Genomic DNA, 25,048 nt, shown 5'->3' on the forward strand with positions numbered 1-25,048 from the left:
TTATCTGTAGTGTGGAATTGTTTTGAGAACATTCAGCACTGCCTTGTAAAGCATCTGCCTTGGGCGATGGCCCAGGCAATGACTCAGGCAAGGGCTCTTTAGAGGCAGGTGGGTTAGGGCTAATCTCATTAGATGGAAGTGGAGGGGCTAATGGTTTTTCTGGGCAGGGTGGTTTAGCAGACAAACATGAAGTAATCTCTACAAATGTGACTGGTTCTGCTGGCAGGAGTGATTCAATGGAATTTAGGGGCTCAGAGTCCACAGCCTCCTGATTATCTGCCCATATGTCCCCATCCAAAGTTTCAGAATCCCATTTCTTCCCAAACAATGCTTTTACTTTAACTTCAGAAACGTCTTGAGGTTGGCAATTGAGCTGGCGTTGTAATTCGGCCACTCCTACAATAAGACTCTGGGTTTTGTTTTTGGCACTTTCAGCTCTGGCACTACAGGAAATAGGGCTTTCTTTCAAAGCACAAGTGGAAGCCTTGAGGTCATTTATGCAGCACTTGAGCTTTGACTCTGAAGCCCCGAGAGCATCTCTGTCTTTCACCAGTTTGCCTAACGAAAGTAGGACAAACCAACCAGCTTCCTTATACTTCTCATTCTGACAAAGATGTAGAAAGATATCACACATGTGTTCACCCTGAGCCTCAACTTTCACCAATACCTGATCTGCCAATGGCGATATTTTGCATATTTGTATCACCACCTCACTCCATGGATTAGCAGTGCCCTCTTTACTGCTGGAAGCAGAGTCATCAACATCTTTAAGACCAACTTGACTTGAGAACCAATTTAGAAAAATCATCCTTACAATTTTGTTTTTCTAGGACCACTCTCAGTACAAATGTCTTAGGATGGGTTCTCAGAGAAGCAAAACCAGTAAAGAGTATAAATATATATATAGAGAGAGATTTATATCAAAGAAACAGCTCACGCAATTGTAGAGGCTGGAATGTCCGAAGTCCATGGATTAGGATAGAGACTTTTCCCGATTTACGTACCTGCAGGGGCTGGCGAACCCAAGATCCACAGGTTAGACAGCAGGACTTGCTCACAGGCTGTGAAGATCGACAAATCTGAGGATCACTAGATAAACTGATAGCTCACATCCCAAGATTCAGAGGTCAGATGAACAGGAGGCACCCACAGAATCCAGAGAGAACAAAAAACCAGAATGTCTGCTTATATTTGGATGCAGGCCACACTCCCAAGGAAACTCCCTTTCCACTGATTGGCTACTCACAGCATATTCAATCATGGGAGTGATCACATATAAACACTGAGAATCGTGAACCAGCCTTAACCATCACAGATGGGGCCATCTGGCAGTCAACCTGGTCTCTTACTGCACATGCCCAGGATTCTAGTTCTAATTGGCTGATCTGACTGACAGCTGCAAGCAGAAAGCTTAGGGGGAAGCAGATTAAAATTTAACTGCTAGTGAGGTAAACAATGTTTTGTGGTTGACACCATTCTTTTTCTAGAAAAAATTTTAACTGACATAGCTTGTTGTTGAAGGTGTTTTCCATCCCTAGCTGGTCTCACTGCTATGGAAACTTTGCCTCCTTGCCTTTGGGTGGCCCCATTATCCAAGTCCATCTGAGTAGTGACCCTACCCCCTCAGCAAGAGTAGTCTCTGTTCTCCTACCTCATGGGCATGGCAGCCCCGCCCCTGAGCTTTTGGTGGTGGCCCTATCCTTCTGGCCCACCTAAACAGCAGCCCCACACTCCTGATCTGATTTGGTGAAAATCTAACTCTTAGAAACCTAGGAGGCTGTGGCTCCACCCTTTGAAACCTAGTAGGTCTTGGCTCTAGCCTTTGAAATCACGTCAGCCCTGCTTCCAGTGCCCCTTCCAACAGTTCTGCTGATCTCTGAACTGCTCCAGGGATGGCCTTTTCTTTTCCTGGAGGACAACATACATAGCTCCTTTGATCTGCTTCCTACCTGTAAAATTCTAAGAGGAATTTCATCCTGTCTCTGTCTACTTCAGGCTAAGCTGATGGATTTTCTGCTGTGGTAGTTGGTTAAATCCATCAATCACAGGCTTAGTTTCTTTAACAAAAGACTGAGTAATTAAGCCCTTAGTGAAAATTCTAGGACACATGCCCTTAGTTTATTCAACAGAATTTTCCAAATCTTTAATTTCTGTTTTCATTCTGCACAGTTCATTTTTAAGTCTATCTCTTTCCGCTCACATTTTACTATAAGCAGCAAGGAGAAACCAGTCTACCCCTTTAATATCCTGCTTAGACATCTCCTCAGCCAAATGTCCAGGTTCACCACTTACAAATTCTACCTTCCACCAAACATTTGAACATAATTCAGACAAGATCTTCACCACTAAATAAAAAGCATCACCCTACCTCCATTTTCCAATCACATGTTAATCATTTCCCTTTAAAGTCTCACCAGAAGCACATTTAACATCTATAAGTCTAGCAACATTCTGTTGACAAGGCCATATGTATTCTCTAAGATGATAGAGATTTTCTCTATAGCTTTCTCTACATCTTTCTGAGTCCAGACCAGAAACGCGTTTGACAAAACTAGGGCTGTTGTATGAAACTCATCAAAATACGTCCAGATCCTACCCATTATCCAATTGCAAAAACGTTTCCACATTTTAGATATTTGTTAGAGAAACACCACATTCTCTGGTACCAAATTCTGTCTTAGTTTTCTAGTGGTACTATAACAGAAAAAACACAAACGGATGGCTTTAACAGAATTGTATTTTCTCACAGTTTAAGATGCTAGAAGTTTGAATTTAGGGTGCTGCCTCTAGGGAAAGGCTTTCTGTCTCACTGTAGGCTCTGGGGGAAGGTCCTTGTCTCTCTTCATCTTCTGTTCCTCAGTTCCTTGGGGATCCTCACGTGGCTTGGCATCTGTCTTCCCAGTTTGTGTTTTTTTGCTTGCTTGCTTAGTCTGTTTTTGTATTTCTTAAGAGATTGACTTAAAACACACACTCCACTAATCCTATCTCATTAACATAATAAATAAAATCCATTACAAACTGAGATTACAATCACAAGGAAAGGAGTTAGGATTTACAACACATTTTAGGGGGATATAATTCAGTCCATAACACTACCTCTGTCATAGCCCTGCCTAAAGAAAATCTTTTAACATTTTTTAGTGCAGGTCTCTTGATGACGAGTTCCTTGTTTTTGTTTGAGTAAAACTTAACTTTGCCTTCATTTTGAAGGATAAATTTACTGGATATATAATTCTAGGGTGGTCATTTTGTTTATTTGTTTTTGTTTTTTTTGAACATTTAAAATACGTGTCTCCACTTTTCCTGGCTTACAGTTCTTATGTTTTTTCCTCTAAAGGTAAGACATACTCCTCTAGTTTCTTTCAAGATTTTCTCTTTGTCTCTGGTTTTCTGAAGTTTAAATGTGATCGTCTACATATATTTCATATATATATTTATATACATTCTTCTTGATGTTTTCTGAGCTTCCTGGATCTCTGGTTTGGTGTCTGTTATTAATTTCAGAAAGTTCTTCGCTATTGTATTTCAAATATTTTTGTGCTGCATTCTCTTTCTTCTCCTTTTGATATTTTATCTAAATATATGTTGCAACTTTTGTAATTGTCCCACGGTTCTTGAATGTCACCTTGTGTTTCTTTTTTTGTCTTTGCATCTCAGTTTGGGAAGCTTCTATTGATCTATCTTCAAGCTCCCTGATTCTTTCCTTGGCCATGTTGTCTACAGATGACCCCATTGAAAGCATTCTTCATTTGTATTTGTGTTATAGTGTTTTATTTTGTTTTTAATTTCTAGATTTCCTTTTGATCCATTCTTATAGTCTCCATGTCTCTGTCTCATTGCCCATTTGTTCTTGCATGTTTTCTACTTTTCCTATTAAAAGCATAACATATTGGTGGAACCAACATGGTACTATAGACAGAAGCAAAGACCCAAAAAACTAAGTAAAACAGACAAAAATGTCAATTCTGAACCCTAAGCATCAAATGAAGAGATAAAGAACAAAACCTAGCACTGAATGGAATAAGAAACTGACAGAGAACAGAGATCAAAGAGAGATACGAGTGGAGGTCCCCTATCAGCTAAGGCACTGTGGATACACCATTTGGACTCCTGTCAGAGACTGGAGGACAGGATGTATGGGAAAGCAGCTTCACAGAACTCCCAGCAGGAGACAAAGCACCTGGTAACCAGCCATACACACTTTCCCACCCCCAACACTTCATCCCCCTGCTCAGCCTCCTCTGCTTTGCAGGCGGCTGCAGTAGCTCAGCTAGGAGGCACTGGTTCTGTGCCACTTGTATATGCCCTGTCCACACTGGCAGGCTCCTTCAGTGCCTTTTTTTTTGTTGCTACTGTTGCTATTTTTGGTTTCTTTTGGTTTCTTCCCTGTCTATCACTGCTTCCCCCTACTTCCTCTGGAACATTTGGCTCTATGTGCCATCTTTGCTTCTTGTTGACAGGCTGTGAAGTGCTGCTCAGCTGGGGAGCAGCTTCCTTGGTCTGCACTGTCAAGCTCATGTGATCTCTGGGAACTTTTGTTTGTTCATTTTCTCTTTCATTTTTCCTTTTTGTTTTTCTTCATTTCTTAGTTTTTTATCTCTCTCTACTTACCTTCTTTTCCTGTCTCCTGAATGCCTGCTGCTGTGGGCCATCTCCACCCCTTCTAGCTAGGCTGTATAGCATGGCTTGGGAGCCACTTCCTCAGTCTGTTCAACCACACTGGTGGGATCATTGGAAGCATTTTTATTTTCATTATTTATTATAGTTTTTTGCTTTCTCTTTTTCCCTTCATTTTTCAGTTTCTTGTCTCTACTTGCCTTCTTTTCTTGTCTCCTGAATATCTGGTGCTGTTTACCATCTACACATCTTCTAAATGGGGTGTGACCTGAGGCCCGGGAGCCACTTCCATTGTCCCTGGTGGGATCCCTAGGGTTTTTCGTTCCTGCTTTTTTGGTTCTTTAATTTCTGTTTATGTATTTTTTCTCTTTTTCTTTTTTCCTTTTTGTATTTTTTCATTTCTCAGTTTCTCATCTCTCCACTCCAATGGCAGGCTCCCTTAGCACTTTTTTTGACTCCTATTCCTCTCTCTTCTTTCCCATACCCAACCAACTTAGCTCCACATATCACTACCTCCCACCTCCCTCCTGACTATCTGCACTGTGCACTGAACATTGCACCCCTGAGCAGCACAAGTATGGCCTACCAGAATCTGCCCAGCACTGACCCTTGGCCCATTTGGTTGACCACAGTACATGCCACAAACAGCCCACCCCAGCTCCCCTCTTCAGCTTGACCTGCCCTGATGCACCATAGCTGAGTGACTGGCCATGCCCATGGCAAGAAGGTGAAAATTATCATGGACACAGATGGGCAAATAACAAAGAATGCACAGCCCGCCAGCTCAGACATAACCAAATAAAACAAAAGAACAGGACAAAGCAAACAAATATACAATCAATAAATAAAGAAAATAACTACTGAATGTCCTGAAGACAACAGACAGTATCAAAACATATAAAAAAACAGGACAGGATGGTTCCAGTAGGTATCCAAAATAAAACCCCAGATGACTATCCAGTAGAAGAAAAGGCAGGAGAATCACCTGATAGGGAATTCAAATCTCTAATATTCAGAGTTATCCAAGAGATGAAGCAAAAAAAGACACAAGATTGCACCAGCCAGATATCAACCTAGGAAATGAATTCTCAAGGAGTATTCAGAACCAGAAGATTTACAAAAGAAACCAGAGTAGTTAATCTCTAAATGACAACAATGTTAGAACAATAAAAGAGAGAATAAACAGTGTAGGTATAGAACCTTCTAATGGAGAGTAAGGTAAGGTGATACCAAGTAATGATAGACTGATTCAAACTAGGAAAATAAGGGTAAATTTGAAGGAAACCACAAAGAAAGTTAACACACCTACTCATCAAAATAAAGAAGAAAAACACAGTCTCAGTAAAAACAAACCTACAAAAACAAAAGAAGTGAAAAAAAAGTACATAAACAAAAGGAACTCAGCACAGGAGAGTAAGAGGAACAAAGAAAACGTCAACACCACAAAAAAAAGCACTACAAAATGACAGCAATAAACTCACATCTATCAACAATTACATTGAATATAAATGGATTCAATGCACCTGTAAAGAGACAGAGAGTGACAGAATGGATAAAAACAACAAGACCCATCAATATACTGTCTTCAAGAGACACCTTAGAAACAAAGATGCAAATTTATGAAAAATCAAAGGTCGGAAAAAAATGTATCAAGCAAACAGCCACCAAAAAAGAGCAAGAGTGGCAATACTAACCTCAGATAAAATAGACTTTAAAACAAAATCCATCATAAAAGAAGGGCACTATATAATGATTAAAGGGATAATCCATCACAAAGACATCACCATAGTAAATATGTATACACCTAATGTCAGGGCTTCAAAATACATAAAACAAACTCTTTAACAGCACTGAAAAGAGAAGTTCATAGTTCCACAGTAGTAGTAGGAGACTTCAACACATCACTCTCGGTAAAGTACAGACATCTACATTGAAACTCAACAAAGATACAGAAGAGCTATAGGACACAATCAGTCAGCTTGACCTCATAGACATATATAGAACACTCCAACCAAGAGCTGCAAAATACACATTCTTCTCCAAAGCACATAGAACATTCTCCAGAATAGACCGCATCTTAGGCCACAGAGCAACCCTCAACAAAATCCAAAACACTGAGATAATACACAGTATCTTCTCTGATCACAATGCCATCAAAGTAGAAATTAACAACTGGAAGAGTAAGGGAAAAAACCATTTGCATGGAAACTGAATTGTACCCTGCTTAAAAACCACTGGGTAATAGAAGAAATCAAAGATGAAATCAAGAAATTCCTAGGATCAAACGAGAATGAAAACACATCATACTGAAACCTTTGGGACACAGCAAAGGCAGTCCTCAGAGGTCAATTTGTAGCAATTGATGCACACATCAAAAAAGAAGAAAGGGACAAAATCAAAACATTAACTACAGAATTTGAAGAAATAGAAAGAGAACAGCAAAAGAATCCCACAGCCACCAGAATAAAGGAAATAATGACCAGAGCAGAAATAAATGAAATAGAGAATAGAAAAGCAATAGAAAGAACCAACAAAACCAAAAGTAATTTCTTTGAAAGAATCAACAAAATCGACAAACCACTTGCCAAATTGACAAAAGAAAACCAGGAGAGAACACAAATAACCCAAATAAGAAATGAAATGGGGGACATTACAACAGATTCAAATGAAATAAAAAGGATCATAAAAGAGTGCTATGAAAAACTATAGTCCATGAAATTTGAAAACCTAGAGGAAATGGACACATTTCTAGAAACACACTACCTACCCAAACTAACACAAACTGATGTTGAAAATCTGAACAGACCCATACCAAGAGAAGAGATTGAAAAGGTAATAAAAAAAACTTTCAACAACAAAACAAAGCCCAGGCCCAGACTGATTCACTGGAGAATTCTACCAAACATTTAGAGAGAGCTTATACCAGTACTACTCAAGTTATTTCAGAACATAGAAAAGGAAGGGATACTTCCGAATTCATTCTATGAAGCCAGCATAACCCTGATACCCAAACTAGGCAAAGACACCACAAAAAAAGAAAATTTAAGACCCATATCTCTCATTAATACAGACCCAAAAATTCTCAGCAAAATTCTAGCCAACAGAATTCAACATTTTATCAATAAAATAATACACTATGACCAAGTGGGAGTCATACCAGGTATGCATGGATGGTTCAACATTAGAAAATCAATCAACATAATCTACCACATGAATAAAAGAATCACATGATCATCTCAGTTAACACAGAAAAAGGTATTAGAAAAAGTCTAGCACCCATTCCTGAAAAAAAACTCTCAGCAAAATAAGAAGAGAAGGGAAATTCCTCAACATAATAAAGGGCATCTATTCAAAACCAGGAAACCCTGGTGGCGCAGTGGCTAAAGCTACAGCTGCTAACCAAACTGTCGGCAGTTCAAATCCAGCATGTGCTCCTTGGAAATCCTATGGGGAAGTTCTACTCTGTCCGATAGGGTTGTTATGAGTTGGAATAGACTCGACGGCAATGGGTTTTTACACAAAACCAGCAGCCAACATCAATTTTAATGGAGAGAGGCTGAAAACATTCCTCTTGAGTACAGGAACAAGACAAAGATGTCCTTTATCACCACTCCTATTTAACATTGTGCTGGAAGTTCTAGCTCGAGCAATAAGGCAAGAAAAAGAAATAAAGGGCATCCAAATTGATAATGAAGAAGTAAAACTGTCCCTGTTTGCAGATGACAGGATACTATATATGGAAAACACAAAAGACTCCATGAGAAAACTACTGGAACTAATAGAAAGATTCAGCAGAGTAGCAGGATGTAAGGTAAACATACAAAAATCAGTTGGATTCCAATATACCAACAAAGAGAACAACCACAAGAAAATCAGGAAAACAATACATTTATAATGGCCCCTAAAAAATAAAATACTTAGGAATAAATCTAACATGGATGTAAAAGACCTATACAATAAAAACTACAAGATACTACTGCAAGAAACCAAAAGAGACCTACATAAATGGAAAATCATACTATGCTCATGGATAGGTAGACTCAACATTGTGAAAATGGAAATTCTACCCAAAGCAATCTACAAATACAATGCAATCTGATCCGAATACCAACAGCATTCTTTAAAAAGATGAAAAACTCATCATTAACTTTGTATGGAAAAGAAAGAGGCCCCAGATAAGTAAAGCACTACGGAAGAAGAAGAAAGTAGGACGACTCGAACTACGTGACCTCAGAACTACTATACAGCTACAGTAGTCAAAACAGCCTGATACTGGTACAATGACATTATACATTGACAAATGGAACAGAATTGAGAACCCAGATGTAAATCCATCCGCCTATGGTCACCTGATCTTCGACGTGGGCCTAAAGTCCATCAAATGGGGAAAAGACAGTCTTTTTAACAAATGGTGCTGGCAAAACTGGATGTCCATCTGCAAAAAAAAAATGAAATAGGACCCATACCTCACACCATACACAAAAATTAATTCAAAATGCATCAAAGACGTAAATATAAAGCCAAAAACTATAAACATCATAGAAGAAAACCAGGATGAATGCTAGACACCCTAATACACGGCATTAACAGGATATAAACCGTAACTAACGACACACAAACTCCAGAAGATAAGCTAGATAACTGGGATCTTCTAAAAATTAAACCCTTATGCTCATCAAAAGACTTCATCAAAAGAGTAAAAAGAAAACCTACAGACTGGGGGAAAAAATTTGGGTATTACAAATCCAACAAAGGTCCAATCTCTAAAATCCACAGGACAATCCAACACCTCTACAACAAAAAGACAAATAATCCTATTAAAAAATTGGCAAAGGAAATCGACAGACACTTCACCAGAGAAGACATTCAAGTGGCTAACACACACATGAGGAAGTGTTCACTATAACTAGCCATTGGAGAAATGCAAATCAAAAGCACAATTAGATACCATCTCACCCCGGCATTACGGGCATGAATCAAAAAAACAGAAAATAACAAATGTTGGAGAGGCTGTGGGGAGATTATAACTCTTATGCACTGCTGGTCAGAATACAAAGTGGTACAACCATTTTGGAAAATGATATGACACTTCCTTAGAAATCTAGAAATAGAAATACCGTATGATCCAGCAATCTTACTCCTACGAATACATCCTGAGAAATAAGAGCCATCACACGAATAGACATATGCACCCCCATGTTCATTGCAGCATTGTTCACATAGCAAAAAGATGGAAACAACCCAGATGCCCATCAACAGATGAATGGATAAACAAACTATGGTAAATACACACAATGGGGTACTATGCAATGATAAAGAACACTGATGAATCTGCAAAGCATCTCACAACATGGATGAATCTGGAAGGCATTATGCTGAGTGAAATAAATCAATCACAAAAGGACAAATATTATATAAGACCACTGCTATAAAAACTCATGAAAATATTTACCCACAAAAAGAAAAAATCTTTGCTGGTTACAAGGGAGGGGAGGGGTAGGAAGGGAAAAACAAATAGACAACAGGTAAGTGGAAACTTGGTGAAGGGTAAGACAGTACCCAATAGTGGGAAGCCAGCACAATATGTAAAAGGCAATGCCATGGAAGTTCCATAGACTCATCCAAACTCCCTGAGGAACCGAATTACTGGGCTGAGGGCTGTGGGGGCCATGGTCTCGGGGAACATCTAGCTCAACTGGTATAACATAGTTTATAGAGAATATATTCTCTATTCTACTTTGGTGAGTAGCATCTGGGGTCTTAAAAGCCTGTGAGGGGCTAAGATACTCCACTGGTCTCACCCTTTCAGGAGCAAGGGTGAATGAAGAAAACTAAAGACACAAGGGAAAAGTTAGTCCAAAGGACTAGTAGACCACAGCTACCAAGGCCTCCACCAGACTGAGTCCAGTGCAGCTAGCTGGTGCCTGGCTACCACCACCAACTGCTCTGACAGGGATCACAATAGAGGGTCCTGGACAGAGCTGGAAAAAAATGTAGAAAATTCTAACTCACAAAAAATGACCGGTCTTACATACCATTTTACTTCAGTATTGAATTCACTCCTGAGGTTCACTCTTAATCCAAATATTAGACAGGCCCATAAAACGAAAGGAGACTGAAAGGGCACACCAGCCCAAGGGCAAGGATGAGAAGGCAATATGTGTGCTAATTGTTTAATGAGAAACTAGATTGTTCTGTAAATGTTCATCTAAAGTACAATTGAAAAAAAAAGCATAACATATTAATTGTACTTATTTTAAAATCCCTGTCTGATAATTTCAGCAATGGCATCATATCTGAATCTTGTTTTGATGTTTGACTTGTCACTTCAGGCTATGTTTTTACTTGCCTTTTGACATGCCTTGTAATTTGTGTGTGTGGGTGTGTGTGTGTGTAAAAAGCTGGACACATATCAGAGTATAGAAACTGAAGTAAACGGCCTTTTAGTGTGAGGATTTGTGATAATCTGTGTAAGATTTGGCATGTATTTAATGTGTAATATTTGTTGTTGCTATATTTGAATAGATATTTTAAATTCCTCTTGCATCTTTAATTTTGTATCCCTTCTTGACTTTGGGCTTCTGTAAGTACTCTGCTTCAGAGAGTTTGTGTTTTCAGGTCTTTCAGCTGTAGTATACTGTTGTTATATTGGAGTCCTGCTGATGTGGTGGTAAGGTATGGGGGAGGGGAAGTGTTTTATTATCTTCGGATCAACTCTCAGTGTTTTAGTGGGTCTGTGTCTTGGGCTGTGACATTCACAAATGTTTATCTAGTGGTAAAGCTTTCTTTTCAACCCTGACCCCTATCCCTTTCCAGGCTGTAGCATTCCCAATCTTCTTTCTTGAGACCCTGACCCTTGTTGACAATGTGGTTCTTTTTTTTTCTCTTTGATGAGAGAGGAAGGCCGGGGGTGCTGGAGAGGGAAGAACGGCCTTCTCCCAAATGTGAAAATGTTCTGGTAAGGCCTTTTCCCCCAGACAGTAAGCCTTTTTTAGAGAATATCTGGGTGTATTTCACAATGATTCCTCTTACTCTCCTAACCAGAGCCACAAAGGGAAATTTCTTGGATATTCACTGTGAGAACCTAGTGGGGTTGCTGAAATTAAAGCCCATGAGTGTGGGGCCTCTTAAGTCTCTTGCTCCCAGTAGTTTCTTACTCTTATTCTAGTCCATCCTTAGCCTCTAGTTATTTGTCAAAATTACCATTTAAGTGGTTCCTGCAGTTTATGGCTCTAGCAGCTTCTGCTCTAGGTTAAGAAGATCTTGGCTGTGACTCTCTGGTTCTACTTGTCCTTCCAGAATTTGAGGTGGTGGTTTTCCCTGCAAATGCAGCTCCCTAACAGGTCCAAGAAAACTCAGTGATTTTCAGAGAGTCCAGCTTTTCCTGCTGTAAGGAATAAAGTGATGATTTCCAAGCTCTTTCCAGGTTGAATCTGAAAATGGAAGTTCAAGTTTATTGTTTTTTATTGCTGAGCAGTATTCAATGGTAAGAACGTACAGCAGTTTTTTTAAGTAATCATCTATTGATGGATTTTTTTAGGGGGTTGTTTACAGTTTTTGTCTATTACAAATAAAGATGCACTGAAAAGTCCTGTACAGTTCTGTTTTTTTTTTTTTTTTTAAATTGAGACATAAGTGCTCATTTTTCTGGAATAAATGCCTGGGACTGTGACTTTCATAATACTTATTTTGAAGTCCTGGTCTGCTAACTCCAACATATTTTTCATCTGTAAGTCTACTTCTATTGATTATTTTATCCCCTGATTATAGATCTCCTGCTTGTCTGAATATCTCTTTATTTTTTATTATTTACTAAATACTATGGAAAATATACCATAATATTTAGTAAATATTTTTAGAAAAAGACAACATAATAGAGGATTTCTATTATATTGTGTTTTTCTGAAAAAGCACTGAAGTGTTTTCTGGCATAAAATTGATTAAATCATTAGTGGATCACCTCAATTGTGTTAAGATTTGTTTTTCAGCTTTTTGGGAAGGTCTGTTTCAATTTTACTCTTATTTCTAAACTATTTCTTACTCATTAGATGTCACCTTACTTGGGTCTAAATTGAAAATCTAGGGAGTTAACCAAGGCTTTCTGAGATCAGTGTAAACTCCGTATTTTCACATTATGTAACCCCTGAATTTTTTTTGCTGATATTCAGCATATCAGAAAACTTTCTTTGCTAGGACCCCTGAAATCTTGCTCTGTTCAAAAATATTTTGGAGTTGGGCAAGAATCAGATGTGGATATTTTTGTAGAATTTCGGAGTTCCTTTTCTGTGTTTTTTTCATTATTATCTTCTTCCTTACCCTGTCCCCCAAATGCTAGATGTTTTGGTAGCCACTATCTCTGATCTCTGTTTCCTCCACCCAGTGAAATTGCGGTTTTTCCACTTGGAATAGATTCCCATGCCCTGGTTTGGTAAATGCTTTCAGGAAAAAATCTGAGGTGAATATCAGCTTCATCTTGTGTGTTTCCCTTCTCTTAAAAAACACAACTCTGTACTTTCGTTGAGATACAACATCTACAAATGGCTGATTTTTATATCTTGTCAACCTGTTACTGTTGTTTATGGCAGAAAGTTAATTCTGAAAACAGATACCCTATCATTGCGAGAACCACTAATACTCTCAACATTTTATTATAAGTTTTTAATGTGTGTTAAATCTAATTGACAAAGCTTTCTCTATTCTAGATGGCTGTAACACTTTTATATTTTAAATAATGTTGTGTGTCAACTTTCTTTATTATATCTAATAATTATTTAAAAGGGTAATTATAGTATCGAAATACACATTTTTGGATTTTTCTTTATTGTTCTGGATTTTTATTCTGACATGTTTTCTTTCTGTAAACTAATATACTCTTCTATGAGTATGCTTGTTTTCATCTTCACTCATTAATGCTGATGATTATTGCTATAATCATAATGGTTTTACCATAATTTTGATACATTGACTGAGTTAAAATGACACAAAATAGTGTTTTATTATGAAGTAATTTTCCTTTTTATTGGTAAGATTGAAAAATTATGTGTTTATTGATCATTTAAAAGTAACTTAGCTTTTTATATACTTGTAATTTTTCTTTCAATGTTTATCTTTTTTGTTGTTAATGATTTTTTATTGTGAATGTTGAGTATTTACATATGCCAAATATTTGTTTGTCATTTAAGAATATTAATGGAGTTTCGTTTTTTAAATTTTTTTTTACTGTACTTTAGATGAAGGTTTACAGAACAAATAGTTTCTCATTTAACAGTCAGTACACATATTGTTTTATGACATTGGTAAACAACACCACGACATGTCAACACTCTCCCTTCTCGACCTTGAGGGCCTTTATTTGGTGAAAATATACATAGCCAAAGTTAAACCATTTCAAAAGTTTCTACATGTACAATTCAGTGACATTGATTACATTTTTCCCATTGTGCTGCTATTCTCACTATCCTTTTCCAAATTATTCCATCACCATTATCTTCAACTCACTGTCCCCTAGGCTTCCCATCAAACCTTTTGAGCTGCTGTTGTCAATTTGATCTCACATAGATAATTCTTTTTTTTTGTACCTTAGATGAAGGTTTGCAGATCAAATAGTTTCTCATTAAACAGTTAGTACACATATTGCCCTATGACAATGGTTAACAATCCCATGACATGTCAACACTGTCCTGTCTCAACCTTGGGTTCCCTATCACCAGCTTTCCTGTCCCCTCCTGCCTTCTAGTCCTTGTCCCTGGACTGCTGTGCCTCTTTAGTCCTGTTTTGTTTTATGAGGCAGTCCAATCCCTGGCTGAACAGTGAACTTCTGGAGTGACTTCACCACTGAGCTAAAAGGGTATCTGGGGGCCATACTCTCAGGGTTTCTCCAGTCTATCAGGCCAGTAAATCTGGTCTTTTTTTTGTGAGTTAGAATTCTGTTCTACATCTTTTTCCAGCTCTGTCCAGGACCCTTTATTGTGATCCCGGTCAGAGCAGTCAGTGGTGGTAGCCAGGCACCATCCAGCTGTACTGGACTCAGTCTAGTTGAGGCCTTGGTAGCTGTGGTCCAGTGGAGTATCTTAGATGGCTGCTCACAAGCTTTAAAGACACCAAACGCTACTCACCAAAGTAGAATGTAGAACATTGTCTTTATAAATCGTGTTATGCAAATTGAGCTAGGTGTTCCCCAAGACCATGGTCCCCACAGCCCTCCACCCAGCATTCAGTCCCTCAGGGAGTTTGGAAGTGTCTATGGAGCTTCCATGACCTTTCCTTATACAAGTTGTGCTGGCTTCCCCAGTAATGTGTACTGTCTCACCCTTCACCAAACTTACCATTTATCTATTTAGTTCCCCTCCACCCCTCCCATCCCTCATAACCAACAAAGATTGTTTCCTTTTGTGTGTAAACTTTTACATGAGTTATACAGTAGAGGTCTCATACAATATTTGTCCTTTCATGATTGACTTATTTCACTCAGCATAATGTCCTCCAGTTTCATCCATGTTATGAGATACTTCACAGATTCATTACTGTTCTTTATCTTTGTATAATACTCCATTGTGCATAAGTACCATAGTTTGTTTATCCATTCATCTGTTGATGGGCATCTAAGTTGTTTCCATCTTTTTGCTATTGTGAACAGTGCTGGAATGAATATGGGTGTGCATATGTCTGTTAGTGTGATGGCTCTTATTTCTCTAGGATATATTCCTAGGAGGGGGATTGCATTTTGTAGGGCTTCTTTTTTTTGTGGTGCTGACGTTTTCTTTGTTCCTCTTACTCTCCTGTGCTAGTTCCTTTTGTTTGTGGATTTTTTTTTTCATTTCTTTTGTTTTTGTAGGTTTTGTTTTTACTGAGACTTTATGTTTTTCTTCTTTATTTTGAAGAGTAGGTTTGTTAACTTTCTTTGTGGTTACCAGAAAATGTACCCTTATCTTTCTAAGTTTGAAGGAGTCTATTTTTACTTGGTATCACCTTGCCTTCCTCTCCATTAGAAGTTTCTATACCTACACAGTTTATTCCCTCTTTTATTGTTCTGAAGTTGTTGTCATTTACAGATTAACCTCTCTGGTTCCCTTTTGTAATTCTTTTGGTTTTGCATAGTCCTTAAGAGTTCATTTCCTAGGTTGGTATCTGGCTAGTACAATCCTGTGTCTTATATTCAGCCCGTGATCTGATATTGTTTGTTCTCGGATCGAAGGACTTCCTTTAATAAGTCTTGTTAGTTTGGTTTGGTTTTTACTTATTCCCTTAATTTCTGTTTATCTGGAAATGACCTAATTTCACCATCATATCTGAACGAGAGTTTTACAGGATATATTATTTTTGGCTTGCAATTTTTTTTCTTTCAAAGTTTTATGTATGTCATCCCATTGCCTTCTTGCCTGCATGGTTTCTGCTGAATAATCTGAGCTTAATCTTATTGTTTCTTCTCTGTATGTGACTTTTTGTTTTTCATGAGCTGCTCTCAGGATTCTTTGTTTGTCTTTGGTTTTGGCAAGTGTGATTATAATATGTCTTGGTGATTTTCTTTTGTGGTCTATCTTATATGGGGTTTGTTGAGCTTGGATGGTCAGCTTTTCATCTTTCATGATATTAGGGAAGTTTTCTGTCAGTAATTCTTCAATGATCCTCTCTGTGTTTTCTGTTTTCTCCCCCTGTTCTAGAACTCCAATCACTTGCAGATTTTTGCTTTTGATTGTATCCCACATAATTCTTAGGGTTTCTTCATTTTTCTTCATTCTTTTTTTCTGATTTTTCCTCAGCGTTGTAGCCAAGTGTTTGTCTTCAATTTCACTGATCCTATCTTACATCATTTGAAACCTTCTCCTCAGCCCTTCTTTGACACAGTCCATTTCTGAAATCTTGTTGTTTATTTTTTGGATTTCTAATTGTTGCTTTTGTATGATTTCTAGTTGTGAATTTATTTTAACATTTTGTTCGTGTATTATTTTCTTGAACTCTTCTATTTTTTTTGTCTGTATTTTCCATGAATTTGTCTGCCTTTTCCATGAATTTGTCTATTTTTTCCAAATTTTTGTCTGTTTTTTGCTTCAACTCTTGGATAATTCTGAATATTAGAGATTTGAATTCCCTATCAGTTAGGTCTAGGGCCTTTTCTTCTACCGGAAGGTCATCTGGTGTTTTATTTTGAATGTCTACTGGAACCATCCTGTCCTGTTTCTGTAAATCTTTTGATATTGTCTACTGTCTTTTGGGCATTCAGTGGTTATTTTCCTCTTTTATTGATCGTAAATTTGTTTCACCCTGCTTTTTTTTAATTTGGTTATGTCTCAGCAGGGGGGTTGTTTGTTCTTTGTTGTTTGCTCATCTGTGGGCATGATACTTTTCACCTCCTTCTCCAATGGGCAGGGTCAGTCACTCAGGTATGGTACAGCAGGGCAGGTTCATCTGAAGGGGAGTTGCTGGGCTAGGTTTTTTGTGGCACGTATCAGGGCTGACAGTGCAGACCAGGAATCAGTGCAGAGCAGGTTCCAGTAGGCTGTGCCTGTGCTGCTTGGGAGTGTGATGTTCAGCACACGGTGCTGGTAGGCAGGAAGGAGGGTGTAGATTGTGATGTGTGGAGCTACGATAGGTATGGGAAAGATGAGACAGGAGAAAGGAGCTGGAGCCAAAAACATACACACAAACAAAGAAGAGTGCTAAGCGAGTTTGCTATTGGAATGGAGAGATGAGAGACTGAGAAATGGGCGAAAACAAAAATGAACAAGAAAGAAAAAGGGTAAAAGAAAAAAATGAATAAGTCGAGAACCTAGAAATGAAGAAAGACAAAAAGAAAATAAGAGAGAGAAGAAAACTAACCAAAGAAATGAAAAAACAAAACAAACAAAAACTCCAAAAAGAAAAAAAAAAAAACCAAGAGAAAAGAAATGCCCCCATGGATGTCCCTGTGCATCTGCAGAGTAAGGGACTAGTTTCCAAGCTACTTGGTACTGCCCTGCTAGAAGATGCTCCCAAGCCAAGGAAAGAAAAAGAAAACAAACAAATCAAAACAGAACAAATCGGAGCAAACAAGAAAGCCCCAGGGTCCCACCAGCATGGCAGCATGGGCTGGGAAGCAGTTTCACAGTTGAGTGGTGTTTCGCAGCCTTTCAGGGAGAAGCAAAGATGGCACCTGGAGCCAGGTATTTGAGAGAAAGTAGGGGAACATGATGAGAGGTAAGGAAGGAATCTAAAGAAGTGGAAAAAAGCAACACTAGTAGCCAACAAATGGCACTCAGGGAGCTGGCCAGTGTGGGTAGATGGAATCCAAGTGGCACTGGGGGGAAACTCGTGCTTCCCAGTCAATAGGCTGTGGTTGCAGGAAGCAGAAGAGACTAAGTGGGGGTGAAGAATGGTGGGGGGTAGGAAAGCCTATATCGTGGGTTACAGGTTGTTCTGTCTCCTGCTGGAAACTCCGTGAAGCTGCTTTCTCATATCTCCTGTTGGCTGATCTCTGATAGGAGTCCAAGATGGCTGATCTGTGCTGTAGTAGCTGATAGGGGACCTCTGCATGTATCTCTCCTCACGCTCTGTTCTCGGTCAGTTTCTTATTCCATTCGGTGCTTGGCTGAGTTCTTTATCTCTTCACTTGATGCTTAGGGTTTCAGGATTGATGTGTGACTCTGTTTGACTTAGTTTTTCTGATCTTTGCTGTGTGATGTTTCTGACTATAGCGACATGTTGCCCGGAAGTCCTAATGGAGTTTCTTTACATAGAATCATTTTCAATAACTAAACCATATGAACTGATTTTTTACATGAGTTTGATGTGTTATTTTTTCCTTGGAAAAATCCATCTACTCCCCAAATAGAAGTTTTCACTGAAATATTACTTTACTCTGAATGGATCATCCATATATTTTTCTTTGTTTTTGCTTTTTTCAACTAGAAAGCTATGTCTGGTCTCCAAACAGATGAAATTTTACCCAAATATTACTTCACCGTTGAAGGATCATACTTTTTTTTTTTTATTATTATTCAGACTTTGTGTTCTGTGTTTCATTTTGTTTTTGTTTATTTTCCAACTCTTATTTTATGTATAGGTATTACTTTTCCAATACCAGTGATGAAGTAATACTTTCAAAATATATATTTTATGATGAAAGCCATTATATTGCTTGAAAAATGGGCAAAGTTGTTTAAGAGACATTCACAAAAGTAACGATAGCAAAAATACACAGACTGTGTATTCTTCCAAAGTACAATTTAAAGTAATAATATATATTTTATTTCTTAGAGAATGTTAATACCAACTGTTTGTATGAATGCATACTAGCAGTGTTAAATATGGATTAAACAGCTAAATCATTTTTGATGAAAATATAGCAATATGTGTCAAGACATAAAATATAAAACTTTGAAAATTAAATATAATTTTAGGAATTTCTTATGAGAACATAATAATGATTGTGAAAATATGTACTTACAAATGTATTAAATACAGTTTTGATAATATTGAAAGACTGGAAACAACATTGTTGTCTAAACTTTGAAAAATTAAAAACTATATGATACACTCATACAATAAAATATATGCAATTATTAATAATGATGCATATATTTTGGCCAAAATCAAAGCACTTTTTGTATTTTATTTAGAAATAAAATGTTGACAAATTATTATTTACAATAAAATCTTATGTATGTGTAAATGTTAATAATGCTTATTTTTGAGTGGTGGCATTTTTATTTATTTTCTTGTTTTTTGTAATAAGTACATTAACATGTCTTAACTTTTTAAGTTATTAAAAGCTTTAAAATGTTATTAAAAGCTTTAAAAAAGTTGAAGGTTCAAATTTCCCAATCAAACGTTTGTGTGCATGTGTGTGTGTGTGTATGTGTGTGCATGTGTAGATGTGGATATGTGCATATGCATGTATATATGACATAGACAGAGAAAGAGGAGGGAGAGAGACAGAGAGAGAGAGGTTTTGTATATAAACTTGGCTCCTCATCTGGTTGTATTTTTCCCATTGCAGTATGATTTCCTTCCCATAAGTGATGTCAATATTGACATCAGTGTCAAGGAAATCTGCTGATGGAAATTTGAGACAACTTCTTGTTTCGTGAAAGGGAGATCCTTTTATTCACTGTGGCAACCTTGAAGAAATGTAGTCAACAATCTTAAACAGAAGGCTTAATAACAATGGTGTAAGTCATTACAGGAAATGTGCACATCCTGACCATAAAATATCATTCGCAATAGTCATTTTTCTGCAAATGTAAAACACTATTTGTCATTGCTCTGAGAAATGGTGGTAAAAATTTAGCACACTCGTGGTTTTATGACTTTTTCTCCTTTTCACTATAGAAAGAATGGTTATGTTAGCTATTAAACCGTTTCTCTGATTTTTTATCTTCCCGTTTGTCTGCTTTATTGTGTCCAAACACTTCATTCATCTTTATTAGATCCACAAAAACCTGAAAAAGCCTGTCTAGTGTGAAAATTCTTGTCAGCTATTTAAGGAGAGAAAAAGTTCTCTAAGACTAAAAGGCTTATAGAATTGTTCTGGTTCCTCTTCCTTATGTACTTACCAAATAATATTAGCTGCCTAACCTCAAAATTCAAGAGGATGCAGATTTCCTGGGAAACCTCATAAATCGCGGCAAATAGCTCCCACCATAATTAAATTAATTAAATCTGAAGAAAATGAGAACTCCTCCAATGGTTAATGAGGTGTGAATGTGTTCTGCATGGATTAAAACCTAGAGATGTGTTTTAAAAGTTGGCTTTATTCTGAATTGGTCTGATCTCAGCAGATTCAGATAGAACTCACACACCCCAATTTCCTGGTGTCAAATTGTTTTTCAAAACTGATAATAAATATTACTATTAAAGTTTCATTCTTTTAGAGTATAGCAATCTATCTCTGTCAGGTACAGCACTCAAGTGCCTAATCCAGAAAGAGGATGGGTCCTAGTGTAACATGTCTTTTTGGAAGAGCTTTCTGGGAGGGGGTGGGACTTGGGGCCAAGGCAACTCTTACTAAGAAAGCAATGAGAAAAAGTATCATAAAATGATGAAAAATGTAAGCCAAGAACTAGTAAGTGAAGCACATGGATAAAGACCAGAAACATTAAGTAGGCAATAGAACTGAAAAGTTGGAAAGTATAGAAGACTGGAGAAGAAAAGTGAGACTCCCACTCAGACAGTCAGAGAGGAGGTCAAGCACTGAACACCACATCCAGTCCATTTACTTCCACATCTTTCCTGGATTCTTGGTGTTCTTTCATTAAAAACCACTTTTAGTCAATAAATACTATTAACATAACCTATAAAATATTCATGAAAAATTTAATAGTCAAAATTGCTAATAACCCTTCCATTCTGTGATATTTTCTGATAACTTGTTAAATTTTCATCCCGCATTTTAAAATAAATTTTGAAATTATATCGTACATGGACTCTTTAGCTTGTGTTTTAATTACCTCCTATTCACTCCATTGGTGAGAGAGGGATTCCCACCCTTTGACACTGGACAAATGGTATCAACATGATTTTATTAGTCACGTATATTCCCAGTCCAGAGGAGGAGGACACTGAACCACACAGAGCCACATGGTAATTGCTTGCCCTCGGGAACAGAGTAAAGAGCCAGGGATGTGGGAGGCTGGCTTGGTAGTAACAAGAGGATGAGATGTCTCCTGATTACTGCAGAAAGATGTGATTGGCCTGCTTGAATAATTCTGTGGCTGGCAGGGAACTAAATCCCACTACTCAGAGATAAGCAGGGATTGCACCCGGTACCCTTGATAAGGCGGGCTGTTTGGCAAGGGGACCTTATTCTTGGGAGCAGAAAGTGTAAGTAACTTGTGGTTAGGCATATGTGGTCCTTCTGATTTCACCAGCACATAATATTGGGCCTTAATTTTAGAGCTTACACCACAGACAATTGTTACTTTGAAATTTTTCAGATAACCTGCTCATAAATGTTTTAATTGGTTATATATAACTATATCACATGCATATCTTTGACTTTTCATGCATTTGATATTTTTCTTTCTTTCCTTTTTTATGAATGGACGTGTCTACTGTTATGGATTAAATCGTGTCCCCCAAAAATATGTGTTAACTTGGCTAGACCATGAGTCCCAGTACTGTGTGGTTGTCCACCATTTTGTGATCTGATGTGATTATCCTATGTGTTGTAAATCCTAACTTCTATGATGTTAATGAGGCAGCATTAGAGGCAGTTATGATAATGAGGCAGGACTCAATCTATAGGATTAGGTTGTATCTTGAGTCAATCTCTTTAGAGATCTCCTACCACAAAGAAAAAGGATCAGGAGCAGAGCATATTCTTTGGTCTTAGAGTCCCTGTTCTGAGAAACTGCTAGACCCAGGGGAAGATTGACGACAAGGACCTTCCCCCAGAGCTGACAGAGAGCGAAAGCCTTCACCTGGAGCTGGTGCCTTGAATTTGAACTTCTAGCCTCCTAAACTGTGAGAGAATAAGTTTCTCTTTGTTAAAACCATCCACTTCTGGTGTTTCTGTTTAGCAGCACTAGATAGCTAAGACATGTACTAAGTTCTTTATCTTGAAAATATTGATAAATTATTTTCTGAAGAAGTTGTAACACTTCATAGTCTTAAAAGCAGGGTATTTGATGGCTTTTCAAATTTTTATGAGCATACTAGCTACCCAGGGATCTTGTTAAAATACAGATACTGATTTAGGTGATTTTATACGTGGCCTGAGATTCTGAAATTCTAACAAGCTCCCAGGTGATGCCAATGCTAATGGTTAACAGACCACACTTTCATTTGCAAGGTAGTAGACTACAGGCTCCCTGAATAATCACTATGAATATTTTTAATTTTCAAATATTAATTATTTTGGCATTTGAGAAAGAGTAATCACAGAATATTAATTCTCGTTTTTTTATTGCTAGTCAGACTAAACAGTTTTGAAAATTCTTACATGTTCTCTTTTATTATTGGTTTGTTTATGTCAGTTTGTCATTGCTTAAGGTGGGTCTCAAAACCTTTAGTTACATGAATATTTATAAATCAATTAAATGTACCAGTTCTCATATTTTCTATTATTTTTTTCTTAGACTAAGTCTGCAATTTAAAATTTACTTCTCGTTATTTAGAATTTAGAAAAGTTTATAGGAAATAGTTATCATAAATGCAAATCATAAATAATTCATGTATTTTCACAAAAATGAAAATTAGTTAAAGTATCATACACTGGTTAAAGATTACTACAATCATCAATTTCTTTGGTGGCCTTTGAATAACTCTCCTTGCATAGTCACATATGAAATTTTTTTAATGAGTTTATACTCAAGAATGGAATTTCTGGGTTGTATTATATGGGAAATTTCAGCAGTACAAGAGAGTGCTAGATTAGCTGCCAAAGCAATGGCACCACATATCCCGTTGATGATATGTGAGGAGATTTTGCTGACCCACGTCACCTCAAATAATTAGCTCTGTCATGCTTTGCTTTTGAAAATTCATTTTTGAAAAATGAATTTCATTGAGGTACTAATTTGCATTTCATGATTCTAATGAGAATATCATTTAAATTAAAAAAGAAAAGTCATGAATCAATGACCTAAATGTATAACATGAGAGATTAGAAAGAAAAGAGCAAACCAAACCCGAAGCAACCATAAGAAAGGAGAAAACAAAGATCAGAGCAGAGATAAATGAAATAGAGAACAGAAAACCAATAGAATCAATGAAGCTGGAAGTTGTTTTTTGCAAAGATCAATAAAATCAACAAACGTTTAGCTAGACTGACAAAGAATAAAAGAGAGAATATTCAAATATAAAAAATCCACAATAACAACAACAACAAAAAAGAAAGTAGAGGCCTTACAACTGAACTGACAGAAATAAAAAAGATCACAGTACTGTAAAAAACTATGCCAATAAATTAGATAATCTAGATGAAATGGATGAATTCCTACAAACACATGCCTACATTGACTTACGAATAAATAGAATATCTCAACAGACAATATCAAATGAAGAAATTGAATCAGTGGTCAAAAACTTCCCAATGAAGAAAAGTTCTGGACCAGATTGCTTCACTGGGGAATTCTACCAAAACTTATAGGTGAAGTGACCCCAATCCTTCTTAAACTTTTCAGAAAAAAAAGAAAAAAAATAGAAGAGAGTGAACACTTCCTAACTCATTCTTTGAAGCTAGCATTACTCTGACTCCAAAGCCAGATGAAGACAACACAAGAAAAAAAAAAGAAGAGCAATATCCCTTATGCATATAGATGTAAAAAAAAACTTAATAAAATACTAATAAATTGAATCCAAAACCATATTAAAAAGGATTATACACCAAGATCAAGTGGGATTTATCCCAGAATGTAAGAGTAGTTCAAATTTAGAAAATCAATCAATATAATACACCTCATGAATAGAATAAAGGAAAAGAACCACACAATCATCTCAACTGATGCAGAGAAGACATTTGAAAAATCCTACCTAATTTATTAATAAAAACCCTGAACAAGATATGAATAGAACGGAAATTCCTCAAAATGATAAAGGGCTTTTACGGAAAACCCATCACTAACATTATATTCAATGGAGAAAGATGGAAAGCTTTCCCATTAAGATCAGGAACAAGACAAGGATGCCTACTCTCACCATTGCTATTCAATATTGTACTAGAAGATCTAGTCAGAACAATTAGGCAAGAAAAAGAAATATAAGATATCCAAATCAGGAAGGAAGAAGTAAAAACATTCCTTTTTGCAGATACCATGAACCTATGTAAGAAGACCGCAAAGAATCCACAAGAAAGCTAATAGAGTTAGAAAATGAATTCAACAAAGTGACAAGACACAAGATCAACTCACAAAAATCATTTGAGTTTTTATGCATCAGCTATGAGCAAGGTGAAAAGGAAACTAACAATTCCATTTATAATAGCATCTAAAATAATAAAATGCCTAAGAATAAATTTTCAACAAACAGATGCATGGTTGGAAATGCTCAACTGTCTATTTGGAAGACAGCTACCTAGCCAACCAACTGGCAGAGATCCATATTTATGCCTATTCCAAAGAAAGGTGATCCAACATAATGCAGAAATTATCTAATAATATCATTAATATCACACACAAGTAAAATTTTGCTGAAGATCATTTTCAGCAATATATCAAGAGGGAACTGCCAGAATTTCAAGCCTGATTCAGAAGAGGATGTGGAACCAGGGATATCATTGCTGATGTCAGATAGATCTTGGCTGAAAGCAGAGAATACAAGAAAGATGTTTATCTGTGTTTGATTGACTATGCACATGCTTTCGACTACGTAGATCATAAAAAATTATGGAAAACTTTGAGAAGAATGGGAATTCCAGAACACTTCATTGAGTTCAAGAGGAACCTGCACATAGACCAAGAGACAGTCGTTGGAACAGAACAAGGGGACGCCACGTGGTTTAAAGTTAGGAAAAGTG

Source organism: Trichechus manatus, unplaced genomic scaffold (assembly GCF_000243295.1).
Source record: "Trichechus manatus latirostris isolate Lorelei unplaced genomic scaffold, TriManLat1.0 scaffold00166, whole genome shotgun sequence".
In the NCBI taxonomy this organism is placed as follows: Eukaryota; Metazoa; Chordata; class Mammalia; order Sirenia; family Trichechidae; genus Trichechus; species Trichechus manatus.